Source organism: Eucalyptus grandis, chromosome 3, assembly GCF_016545825.1.
Source record: "Eucalyptus grandis isolate ANBG69807.140 chromosome 3, ASM1654582v1, whole genome shotgun sequence".
Taxonomy (NCBI): Eukaryota; Viridiplantae; Streptophyta; class Magnoliopsida; order Myrtales; family Myrtaceae; genus Eucalyptus; species Eucalyptus grandis.
In genome coordinates this window covers 19,902,891-19,917,267 of record NC_052614.1, presented here as the reverse complement: position 1 = coordinate 19,917,267, position 14,377 = coordinate 19,902,891, and positions in this window count along the sequence as shown.

Here is a 14,377-nt window from a genome sequence, read left to right as displayed (position 1 = left end):
TCTACTTCAACATGAGGTACTTCGAGGATTTGGCCACAAACGGAGAGTGGGACGATGTGGAAAAGTATCTATCTGGGTTCACGAAAGTAGACAATAATAAATATTCCATGAAGATTTTCTTCAAGATTCAGAGCAGAAGTATCTCGAAGCTCTGGACAAGTAGATCGAAAGTTTTTGGACAATTGATGGGTTCGACTTGTTTAGGGCTGTGTTAGCTCACTGGGCAACAAGCATTTTAATTTTCTTGGTTGTTGGTCTTGCATTATTGATGATTGCAGGAGGGATCGTGCTAAAGCTGTGGAAATTTTAGTCAAGGATTTGAAAGTATTTGCTGCATTCAATGAGGATTTGTTCAAGGAAATTACGCAGTTACTAACGCTGGAGAACTTTAGGTACGAGGTCTTGCGTTGCAAAATCTTTTAATTTGTAACTGACAGTTTCTCTAGTGACCTTTTGTCTTTTGTTATCATCACATTGGCAATAAACGTATACCCTGCTTGCAGAGAGAATAAGCAACTATCGAAGTGTGGTGATACCAGGTCAGCTCGGAGAATAATGTTGGCTGAAACTGAAGAAGTTGATAGAGGCTAACCCCCCGTTTCGTGGTAAGCTTCAGTTTCCCACATTGAAGAACTCAAGATTACGCGCATTAATAAATCAAAGGTCCTTGCTGTCCTATTACCGTATGTATTTTCTTGACTAAAGTATCGTCATACTGACTGTTTCATGGCTCCTGGAAGTTTGAATTGGCAGCATCAGCTATGCAAGAAACCTAGGCCTAACCCTGACATGAAGACTCTATTTGTAGACCGCACTTGTGGACAAGGAAGCACGGACACGTTCAGAGGGCCTCCGTGTCGTGTCGGACACGCTCGAACACGCGGTCGACATGTGTCGGAGTTTCCGACACGTGGTCAACTCTTTCCGACACGCGCGTTGGAGTGTGTTCGGAGGTTTGTGGGCGGATCTGCAGGTGCGAAGGGAAGAAGGTGATGGAGGGTGAAGGCAAGGGTGAGGGAGCCGAGGTGATGTTGCGAGTGACGGCGAGGGAGGGTTGCGATCGCTGATTGCAATATGGAGAAGGCTACGACCACTGATTGCAACGCCGAGGAGCCTTCTCGATCGTCTTGGTTGGCTGTGATTGCCGACTGCAACGTCGAGATGAAAAACCGCAATGCCGCAATGGAGGGCTGGATGCAAGGCTACGACGGCAAGGGGGAACGGAGCGAGGCAGCGGTGAGAGGTGGAGACCGAGCAAGGGAGAGGAGAAAGAAGGCGATTGCTAGGGTTTTTGACCTTTGGGCTGTTACTGATTGCTTTTGTTGACCGCTTTGGGAGGAAAGAGAGCCTCGTGCAACGTGACTTTGGGAAGTGACAGGCGCAGGTGGGGGGGTGGGGGAAAACAAAGGCTAAAATAAATAGGGTCCTACGGGGTAGGGAAAAAACTAGGAGTGATTGGTTCCGGTTCGGTCCGGTTCCAAGATGGAACCGGACCGAACCGGAACCGGACTGGACCAGGAACCGGATTGGGAGAATCGGTTCCCAATTTTGGGAACCGTGGACCGGACCGTTGGTCTTAGGACCGAGAACCGGACCGGACCATCGGTTCCGGTCCGTCCGGTCCCGGTCCAAAAGAATTGGCACTTTCTTTTTTTCACTAAAAATTACCATTCACTAAAGAATAATCATACTCCGGACCGATCAATCAAATTTGGTTTCCAAGCAATCTAATAAAACTACTCACACATGTATCCACGTGCAAAATATTCAAACTTCACTTGTGTGAATATCAATCATAGTTTATGTGTTTCATGCTTAATTTTAAGCATAAAACCCATGAACAACGTGATTAAAGGTTGTGCTTGACTTAGGTTTTATAGACAATATCTCTTATATACTTTGAATGTTTAGTCGATATGAGACATTTTAAGGCTTGAAGTGCCTTGTCATTTGCAAGTGAGGGGAGCAAGAGAGAGAGTGTGAGCATGAGGAGAGTTTTTCTATAAATAAAAAGTAACAACAAGAGTTTTGGTGATCTCTTGGCCACATAAGAGGTTGTTACCTAAATTGCAATTCCGATTGCAATAAGTTTCATATATAATATTCATATATTATATGTGTTTATATATTATATGAATATAAATTATATATAAAAAAAAAATTGGTCCGGTCCGGTCGGTCCGGTTGGTCTCGGTTCCCACCTTGGAACCGGGAACCGACCAACCGGCCACCAACCAAGATTAGGAACCGGAACCGGACCGCCGACCTTGGGAACCGCCCAAAACCGGCCGGTCCGGTCCGGTTCGGTCCGGGTCTCGGTTCGAGCGGTTTCCGTTGCACACCCCTAAAAAAACAGAGGCTAAAATAAATAGATGGGACCCATTTAACTAAAAAAAATATTGAACGTTAAATAACTTTATTAATACATGGTAAAGCTAAAAAATAAATAAATAGACGGGTTAAAAATTATTTTGAAAAATAAAAGCACTAAATGTTAAATAATGATAAATTTTGATCATTGTAGAAAGATATAAATTTATTTTGACTCTAATCTCTCGTTAGTTATTTATTTCATCGATAACTTTTGTTAAAGTCAAAAATATCTTTCCAATTTTTTATGAATAAATTTATTAATGTTATTAGTATAGATTTATTATAAGCTCTTTTTATTATTTATTTATGAATTTGAATAAGTTAATTTAACTATAATAATTAATCATGTATATATAAAAATATTTATTTAATATATAACGTGTCGAATGTGTCGGAATTATTTACTTTTTGAGAAATGACGTGTCGGCGTGTCGTGTCGTGTCGTGTCACGTGTCGCGTGTCCATGTCGGTGCTACATAGCTTGTGGACAGCCAAATGGTGCTCGGGTGCCATCCCCTGTTGCTAATCCTTTAATGGGTGCCGTCCCCAAACCAGGGGCCTTCCTACCATTGACCGCTCTTGGTGTAAGTCTGGAGGAGAATAGTTAGTCTATTTCGTCGGTAGCTTTTTCATTTAGATGTTGGGAACTCACGTTAGCGTGTTCTTTTTTTTTTGGTGTGCCTTCTAGATCCTTTATTACAGCCCTCCCGGCCTCCTTCGGCCGCTCTTCCAACATCTCTTGCTGGACGGATGGCAATTCCATCCTCGGTAGCTCGCCCCTCAGCATCTGCTGGACCAATAGGTTTGACTGCGCAAAATAATTCAGGTACATGAAGCTGCTCTACAATGTCAATTTCAAGTTCATGGCTACCATGGCCACATATCTAGGTTTATGAGAAGTTGCAATAAGGATGGTATTTTGTCGGAACATGTAAAATATTATTTAGGATAATGTGAGGCTTTATTATATGCAGACTAGTGAAATTTGATCTTGTAGTTTCCACAAGTTCAAGCTGTTAATTTGACATTATATTTACTTTTTGCCTTGTGATACAGCTATCTTAAAGCGTCCAAGACTCCTCCTACTAACAACTCAGCCATGGACTACCGAAGAGCATGTAAAATGTTTTTGGTTTTTTCTTTTCTTTAATTTTTTTTGGCTGCATGATGCTTGCTAGCCCTCTGTCCAAAAACAAGAAAGAAAATAAAATAAAATAAAAACTAAAAAAATTTAAAAATTCAAAAAAATATTAAAAATTATTTAAAATGTTCATATAAGCGCCGGTCATGTCATGTAGGATGACCAATGTCTACATTAGTAATTTCTAGCCTAAATTGGTCGAATGAACTCAATTTGCAAAATGTGAAATTGTTTAGGATTAAATTAGCATGATTGAAAAGTTTATGACTAATATTGACACAAGTGCAATATGTTTAAGATTTTTTTGATAATTTTTCCCTATATTATCACGTCTCATTTTTTTTTTTTTTTAGATTCTACTGAGGAAAAAAAAGCAGTTGCTAATGATGGGTGATGATACTATAGTAAAAAAACCAAAATAGTTGGTCAAAGTCATGATATTGTAATGTTGTTGGTTCATAATATTCAATCACTAATGACAAACACCTACAGATGAACAAGTGATAATCTTTACCAAGAAGTTAGAGAAAAAAAGAGTGTCAACATGAAATAAGAGGTTCGACAAAATGAAATAAAAAGGAAAAAAGTATTGCTGGATAGTTATTTGATCGTGGATAACCTGTTAGCTGAGAAATTCTAAACGTGACATCGAAAGTATAACATTAATGTAAAATGTCAAAAACATAAACAATTTAAGGAGTGCGATAAAACTGATTGGGGTGAGGAGGTGATAACTAGATAATCTTTAGGCATGATATGATAGGAAAATATCAAGTTTGAGAATCAAGGAAGATCTATTATGGGAAGGAGTCTTTTTGAAAGAAAAAGGTCAGATTGTGCATTGAAAATAATAATCCGACGAGTGATTTTTTTGTGATTCGCTCATGTATATTAGCACCAGGAGCATTTGCCAGACAGCTTTCTTTTTAATTTCTCTTATTAGTGGAAAAAGCAAGTCAAGAAGCACCTATGTAGTATGTAGGATGGTTTCACGCACCTCCTGCACAATGCTGTGGAAATTACAGGGGCAAGGATTATCCTTTGGTATTCTTTTCTATTTCTCTTATTAATAGAAAAGGCAAGTCTAAGTCATCATATTGTCGTTTAGTTGGTTCGTAATATCCAATCAATAATTAAACAACTTTAACGAGTTTTGTCGTCAGTTTTCTTTTTTTTTTCTTTTATTAATAAAAAAGCAAGTCAAATCAAGCATGCTGGATCTCAAATTTCAATTAAAACTTCACATGCACTTGCTAAAAGTTTCACATCTATGGATTTCATTGTTCACGTGTTAGCACAAGAGGTTTGAACAAAGATGGTATGGTATTAACATGTATTCCCAAATATGAACTCACGATTCCATCAACCCAAATGGGGCCAACAATAATGCCTTGTAAATTTGTGAAAAGGAAAAAGAAGGGTCAATTAGAATCATCTCATTTACGTAATGAGATCAATTTAACACAAGGCCGTAACTCAATTAGTTGTTCTATTGTGCAAATCCAACTTGCTCAAGCAAGGAAAAAAAATTCATATATTCACTATGAATCGATTTTTAATTGCCTCGATAATTCAATATCAATATACTATAAGTTCTCTAGAATTTTTAATATACTGAATAAGCTAATATGCTTGTAGCTCCATTCAAATAGGGATATAGAGTTTCCTCCAATTCTCATCTCTGATAAAATGTCCGCATCTAATCTTCAATCGACATTAAACAACACTAACGAGGTGGCTCTAAGCATGAATTTGATGGCCGTCTTATGATTTTATGATAAAATAGGTCTCTTCTTCCCAACTATATGCTAATACTCATATCATCATCATTGGACGCTATCGCAATCTGCTTGTTATTAAATTAGTTGGTGGAGAATACGCACTTTCCGCATAATGCCGCGGAAATTGGGCGTGCAATAATCATCCTCTCCGTGCAGCATGTGTCTTGGGCCGTTGGATGCCGCATTATGGGCTTTGAACATATAGGCGGATTGATTTTTCAATACTTTAACATTTTCAATCTAAACAAATGACAACCCCATCCACATATAGTTCCGGATGAAGAGGAAACCCTACCTATGTTGAACAAATTTTCAATATTCATTCTAATAATGGAAGTTTGGTTCATTCACTCTAAATATTTTGCCTTCCATGCAAGTAAAAATCTAGGACCTCACTAATTCCATCCTTTGTTGTCAGAGGTCCAGATCCTCCAAAAAACTTTGGACGAATGTTTGTCTTTTCTCAGGACAACACAAATGATACTGAATTTTTTGCCCAAAGGAATTTATCCATCAAGAAAGCCCACCAATTATTGAATGCACCATTATGCAAAAAAAAAAAAAAAAAAAAGAAAATACTTTACAATATGAAAAAGTTGCATTCATATTCTTCCCTGAATTATATATATTATCTTTGCTGTCTAATCTTTACTATATGCGTATACTTGTTTATTTAGTCCACGGAAACACGTAACACCAGTAAACTGTGGGGCCTCAATGTCCATCATATTATCACATCTCTTTTTTTTTTTTTTTTAGATAAAAATTATTTAAGGAGTGAGATAAAAATGACTTAGGGGAGGAGAAGGTGACTAGATAATTTTTAGATGTGATATGGTATGGAGAAATTTTGAGAATCGAGAGAGATTTATTTCGGCATTTTCTTTTCCATATCTTTTATTAATAAAAAAGGCAAGTCTTAGTCATCATATTATTGTTTAGTTGGTTCATAATATCCAATCACTAAATTATAGACAACTTTAACGAGTACAAGTTTGTCTTGTTTCTATTTTCTTTTATTAATAGAAAAGCAAGTCAAGTTAGGCAGGTTGAATCTCAAATTTCAATCAATGCTTCATCGCTAGAAGTTTCACATCTATGGATTTCACTGTTCACATGTTATCACAAGAAAGCAAGTCAAGTTAGGCAGTTTGAATCTCAAATTTCAATCAACGCTTCACTGCTAGAAGTTTCACATCTATGGATTTCACCATTCACATGTCATCGCAGAATACCAATTAGGAAGTTTGGTTTATTTAAGGTTTTTGCAGAAATAGTATGGCATTAACATGTATTCCCAGATATGAACTTGCAGTTCCACCTACAAAGGAGGGGGAGTACGTGGAGGAAAAAGAATGATTGAATATACTCATCTCGTTTACGTAATGAGATGGATTTAGTATAATGCTTCAACTAAATCAATTATTGATTGTGCAAATACAATCGTCATAATTGTCCAACTTGGCCCAGCAAGGACTAACAAACCTTCCCATATGATAATCCAATATCCATATATTGTAGATTCTCCAGACTTGTTAATATAGTACATTTGCTAATATACTCGGGATATAGTCTCACCCAATTCTAGTGTCTGGTAAATTATCTACATCGAATCTTTAATTGACCTTAAATGACGTGTAACAATGTGACTCTAGGCATGAATTTGGTGGTCCGCCTCTGATTTTCTTATAAAAATAGGGCGCCTCTTCAAAACTATATGCCAACATGCATGCGATGATCCTTAGGCGCTAACATGGGCAAGTAAGGGACCTTTGTGATATAAAGTCGGGTTTGACATCGACCCTGCACATCAATCTTGCAAAGATAGAGAAAAGCGGTTCTCGCAATTTGCTTTTGATTAAATTAGTTAGTGGGGAATATGCTTACCAACTCGAAGCATCGGAATTGATGTTCGTTTTTGCTTCTATTTTTTTATTAATAAAAAAAGCAAGTCAAGTCAAAAAGCACACGCACCTTTCAAATAATGGTGCGGAAATTACACGTTCAATCAACCTTAAATGACGTGTAATGATGTGACTCTAGGCATGAATTTGGTGGTCCGCCTCTGATTTTCTTATAAAAATAGGGCGCCTATTCAAAACTATATGCCAACATGCTGCGATGATTGTTAGGCACTAACACCGCAAGTAAGGGACCTTCACATCAATCCTGCAAAAATAGAGAAAAGTGGTTCTCGCAATTTGCTTTTGATTAAATTAGTTGGTGGGGAATATGCTTACCAACTCGAAGCATCGGAACTGGTATTCATTTTTGCTTCTATTTTTTTATTAATAAAAAAAAGCAAGCCAAGTCAAAAAGTACACGGACCTTTCACATAATGGTGCGGAAATTACGCGTACAATAATTACTCTTTCTGCATAGCATGCGTCTTGCATCATTGGATGGCAACTCAGCATTATGTGCCTTTTTTGGAGGAATCCGTTTTGAAAGAGAGAAAAAAGAGTAGATTTTTGATTGAAAATAATAAACTTTCCTTATCCGAATATTTTTAAAAAGTGTCCAACCGACATTTGTGTCATAATATGTTTTTGAGATTCATTCATGTCTATTAGCACCGGGAGCATGGGAATCTTGCTGGTTAGTTTTCTTTTCCTTTTCTTTTATTAATAGACAAAAAAGCAAGTCAAGTCAAGAAGCACTTGCATAGGATGGTTCCACGCACCTTCCGCAAAATGCTGCGGAAATTATGCGTGCAATGATTGCCCTTGGGTTTTCTTTTCTATATCTCTATTGATAGTAAAGGCAAGTCAAGTCAAGGTGGTGTTTGCTTTAATCAAAACACCTTCCGCACAGTTCTACTGCTCGGCATTGTTCAAGCATGCACTGCAAAGGGTGTTGCATATCGAACGTCGAAGGCTGAGAATCGGTGGAGATCCCAGAGGTGGGCTATATATATATTTCCTTTGCACAACATAAATGACTAATAAATTTCTTTTTCCCATCCCCTATTACATCGATATTGTGAAGTATTGCAATCTTTATGTGTGATAAAATATATTTTATAGTTGTAACATCTGAAACTATAGTAAATTTGGAGGTACTGTGAAGTATTTGCTAAAACATATTATAAAAGTTGCAATACACGTTTCCATCATTATGGATTTCACACAAATAATCACTGATAATCATATTATATCTTAGGAGGGGAAAATGTCCTAAAAGTCCTAAACCTATTGCACTTTTACCAATTCTGTCATAAACTTTTTAACTTTGCTAATTCAGTCCTAAACATTTTTCATTCTTACCAATTAAGTCCATTTGGCCAATTTTGGTTGGAAAATGTTGACGTGGATGCTGGCGGTGCCACATAGGACCACCGGTGCCGACTTGGATAATTTTTAATAATATTTTAATATTTTTTTCCTTATTATTTTTTTCTTTTCCTTTTGGCTTTCTTCTTGGCATTTTGGTGGCTGGCCACCGGCCACAGGCGATGCCTAGCCACCGTCGTAGCCAGCCGGTTGGCCTTGCTCGCCACAAGTGAGGCCTGCTTGGGCGAGGGCTGGCCTCGCCAGATCTGGCAAGGGGAGCCCTCGTTGGGGCTCGCCCTCTCCCAGGTGAGTGTCGGCCTCGCCCAAACCAGATGTGGTGATGTCGGCCCTTGCTCCTGGCCAGCCAACGCTTGGCGAGGTCGCCTTGGCCTGGGCGAGTGTGAGACCCGGTGAGGGCTCCCCTTTTGGTGAGGCTAGCCCTCGCCCAGGCTAGGGTGGCCTTGCCCAGCCGACTGCTGACAAGGCCGCCTTGGCTTGGGCGTAGGTTGACCTCGCCCAAGTGACCCTTGTTGGGCTGTGCCTAGGCGAAGGCTCCCCTCGCCGGGGCTCCTCCTCGCTTGGCCAAGCCCGGCATGTGGCGTGCAAGGCCAACCGGTTGGCTGTGGCCGGGTGGTCGTCATGTCGCCCGTGGTTGATGGCGGGTTGTCACCTATGGCCGACCACCGGAAAAGGCCAAGAAGAAAGCCAAAAATAAAAGAAAAAAAAAGAAAAAAATATTAAAAATTCAAAAAAATTCAAAAAAATTCAAAAAATATTAAAATATTATTAAAAGTGTTCACATCAAAGGTGCCGACGATTCTACATGGCACCGCGCATCCACGTCAGCATTTTTTAGTAAAAATTGGCCGGATGGCTCAATTGGCAAGAAGTGAATGTTTATGATTGAATTGGTAAAAGTGCAATAGATTTATGACTTTTAGACAATTTTCCCTATCTTAAGATAAAAAGGAAACCTTAGCAAGGTAAAAAATTTCAATTATTTGGAAGGCTGGTTCATTCACTCTAAATATTTTACCTTCCAAGTCAGAAAAACTTTAGGACCTCATAAATTTCATCCTTTGCAACTACACTTCTTGATCCTTGAGAAACTTTGAGCGTGCATATATCTTTTCTTGGATGACATAAACAATTTATAAAATTTCTTTTGCTCCGATTACATCCTAGGTTCCTTCTTCTTCTTCTTTTTTTTTTTTTTTTTTTTAGGGAGGGTTTTTTTATTGATCCCACGCACTCATTACTAAAAGCACCATTAGGAGAAAAAAATGAACTTTATAATGTGAAAGAAGTGGTATTTCATATTCTTCTCTAAACTTTATTTTTGCTTTCTCTTTGCTATTTAATGTTTATTATATGCATATACTCGCTTATTTCTTCCATAATGGAACACATAACTGGTAAACTATCATACTTGTGAATTACACATCCACTATTTTATCAAATTTTTTTTTATTTCCATTTGTAATTTGAGGTAGTACATTAAAGATGCTATCAAAATAGATTCTACATAGGAAACCAAAAAATAAAATAAAAATTAAAACAATTGGTTATTATGCAATATTATATAGCAACATAATTGGTCAAGGTCATGATATTGTAGTATAGTTGGTTCATAATATCCAATCACTAATGATAAATAACTATAACGAGCATGAGTCTTTCTTCTCCATTTATTTCATTAATATGAGGAGGAAAATATATTTATTGGATCAAGAATATTAAGAGAGAGAACAGCTCTTACATTGCCAACAAAGCAACATGGCTAAAAAGTTGTACAATACCTTAAGATTGCTTCATTTGCAGGACCTTCTTTATTAAAGAAATGTACACGTACTAATGGCTAAGATATTAAGTATAATACTCAAATATAACCTTGTTTAAGTGATTATGACGACAAAGACAGTGACAAATATACTCTATCCAATAAATAAATGACCGATAAAAAAGGCAAAACCCAGCTTGCCCTCGAGTGTTGTCGGAATATTCTTGCATGTAATGTCGATGAAGCCTTCGCCACAAGAGACGAAGGAAAACGAAAGCCCCATGTGTGCTCCACTACCAGTTAAAAAATAGTTTCCACGGCCCGATTTTATAATCAAGTCGTGCTGGATCTCAGATTTCAATGAAAGCACATGCATAGGTTCCCTGCACCTTCCGCGTAATGCCCTGGAAATTAGTTATTATCAGCATAAAAGTCATTGAGTAATGTGAGAATAACATCTGTTGTGAGTCACAAATTCTTGAAGAAGTAGGTTCTACAACAATTTATAATTATTTGTGATTTGATTTTTGTAGTCCAAAATAAATTATTATTTTCATAATAAATTAAACACTATAATCCAATCATTTCTCATTATCAAACAATATTTTCTTTAATTTTAAGTACTTTCTTTTTTTGGTCAAAACATTTTAAGTACTTAAAATGGTCCAAATTTGAAATTCAATACTCGAAATTTTCAGTAATTGTTTTACAGATTTATCTAAACGGGCACGTACTCGCAGCTTATATTTTCATAAATGAATTAAGTTTAGCCTTGAAAAAAACAAGTTGAGTCAAGTTGAAAGTCCAGCTATAGTACATAAGGTTCGACTTGAAATTACCCATGCAATCGTTTTACTTTTAAGTCATTGGAGTACAGTGCTGAATATATTTTAGATCTCAACAATTCATCTAGTTCGATTTTTAACTTTTTCTCAACAACCAAGCACAAATTAGGTATGTAAATTCGTAAATCTACAATTTCTCCGCTAATGCAAAGGATTAGGCAAGACTCAATTCCCCAAATATGAAATAGTTTTATGCTTATAAATGTGAGGAACCAAACACATGTCGTGTACCTAGTCCCCGTATACTAATTTTTACTTTCCCTTCTCTGGCAACCCACATAGTCAAACTTTTGTTTAATATAAACTCCTTAAAAGATTCAAAATATGTAAATACCGTCACGTAGATAATTATACAATTCTTTTTGTAATTAAACTTAAAGTATATATATTAATTTTTTAAATGTTAAACATCTATTATGCTATACCAAAATTATCTTATATCTTGGAAGAGGTAATACACCAGGCCAAAATATGGAGCCACCTCAGTTACCGTCGAGTCCACGTCTGGGTGGCCATGCAGCGCTGTCGCCGAGGTCCGAGGAGCGTTGGATATTCCTATCTCCTTTTTCAAAAGCCAAAAGTAATCACTCCGAAAGTCCAACCCCCATGTCGCCTCGGTTGGGGAGAACACGGGAACTCGCTCAGTCCGCGTGCCACGTGAGGTCGAGGGGCAATTCGGAGTGGCAGAAGATATTCTCGAGATCCGAGGCGGGAACCCCGCTTAGGCTTCGGTTTCAGAGCAGCTGACCATCGTAGCGGTCAAGCAAGTATGTGCCGTACTTGAAATCTTTAGCAACGTCATTGAACCATGCAATAAAATCAAAGGAAGACCCTTGGCACATCACCAGCATAGGAGAACATCATATTGACTTAATTTAAAAAAGAAAGATTGACGAATCAAGCAAAAGTTACTATGCACATTTTTGATACATACTCTAGTTCAAAGGTAATTTTTTGCTACAAATTTATATTGACAGAGCATAATTGCAACCGATAGAATATCACTTGAAATGTAAAATATGACCATGCACTATCTTGTTCAAGAGCTAGGATAAGTTTGAGGTCAAAGATTGGCATTTTGATGTTATTATGATCACCTTATACTCTTAAGTAGTAAGCATTCGGGCTTAATACATAAACCTGATATTTTATGTTTGGACAGTGCTATCACATTTGTCACCATTTGACTCACGAGAAATTTGACATGGGCGTGATAGGACCATTAGACCTAATAACCATGATGAGACACTACAAATATTCTTGTGTCAGAGTATGAGAAACAATATAAAAATAAGTCCAAGAAGCCACACTGTCGACCTATTCCAAATCACCAAAGAAATGTCATAATTAATTAAAAGGAAATCCAGAACTTTGTAAGCACAATCGAGTAAAGATCCAGCATAAGCCTAAAAGACAAAAGGAAGATTTTTTTGGGGTAGTTTTCATCCCTATACTTCTCACCTTTTTTTTCTTATTACGTCCCCATACCTTAAACTTGTCTAGTCATTTTTTTTTTTTTTTTTTTTTACTTTCACAAATTTCCTAATCAAGATCCAACCAAATTCAGCTGATGTAACTGTTGAACAACACCCTAGTATGATGTGGATAAGATATGTGAATGCCCACGTAGACATGTATGGAAAAATTTATCCAATATAGACAATGTTAGAATGTGACATGGATAAAAATTAACTAAGGTGTATGCCAAAGTAGATGTCTACATTGGAAAATTTTTGTTCATGTCACACAACGACATCATCTGATGTGTTATGCCAGTTGGATTTGGTCAGGTTTTGTGTTAGAGGGATTTGATTAGAAAATTTATGAAATTCGAAGAACTTGATTCAACAAAGTAAAAGTACGGTAGAGAAAATGTGAAAGTAGAGGATAAGAAGGAGACTGATTTCAAAAAACCAACAGCTAATCCACAGTTTGCAAATATCAGCACAATGGTGGCAGCAGCTGAGAAATTATGGTCTAAATTAATATAATTTGCATCAGCAGAAGAATGCCTAACCTGACAAGACAAGTCTACTTTGTACCACGTGAGCAATGAATGGAATGGTCACACTGCATACTCACAATTCCACTGGTGTCTGGGTCCAATCTCAACGACATCAAAAGCCGAGAAAAGGTCACAACTGTGAACATCTCTCCATGAACTTGTCTCATCATATGCGTTAAGAGGGAACAAAATATTCAAGCCAAACCAATAGGTGTGGGGAAATATAGTCAGTAATGGATATTGACACCTAAATTTTGACTACTTAATTAATTATTTATTGCATAGAAAAATTAAAAATCAACCCCGGTCCCTAAAAAAATTAGTTAAATTTCATATAGATGTTAGGAGCATTCTTCATTCATTAATAGTAAGTCCACATATAATTACATTTTGATTGGACTGGTGCAAGGAGATTTGAGCTTAATCGAGTTAATTATACTAAGCCCACAGGAATTAGAAAGTCAGCCTAATCCATTTATTTCCTTTGCTCGACCAGACATCAAATGTGCTGCACAATGGCTTCAGTAAGAATGAAGGAGCAAATATTCGTTATTGAGAAATATAGTCTGAATATTTTTTGGGAGAATTAACTGGCCAATTCTTTTCATTATTAAAGATGCACATCATGCTGAAAGTAGGCAAGTTAATTTTTCTTAGTCAAAACTGGAAGTAATTGAACACTATATGAAAGGAAAGAAACAAAAATAGAAAAAAGAAAAAAAGGAAGAAAACGATGAAGAAAGAAAGAAATTCACGGCCTGAGCATGATAGAACAAAGAATAATACACAAGTTCACAAGAGGAAAGTGGAATTCGGTCAGCCCCAAAGGAGTTCTTGCTAGGCATAAAGAGATGACACTGCAACACGTAGAAGAGAAGGCAAAGGAGGGAGACAAAATGTTCGATAAATTCACGTTCGCAATTAACGAGAAGTGTGGGCAATACATAAAAGAGAACTCAAGTTCTTTCTGTGCCTCGAAAAGCAAGCCCCTACGCAGTAAGTGTGTCTATGTTTTGATGTTAGGATTGGGAGAAGACATGTGGGTTCAACAACATTAGAGATTGATTTACATGTCTCAAAGTCATTACCTGGAATTAAAAGTGGACTGTAAAATGCATGTAAGATATTCGAAAAGCTCAGTTGTAACAATGAACAAGGTCGAGATGATATCTAGGGCACT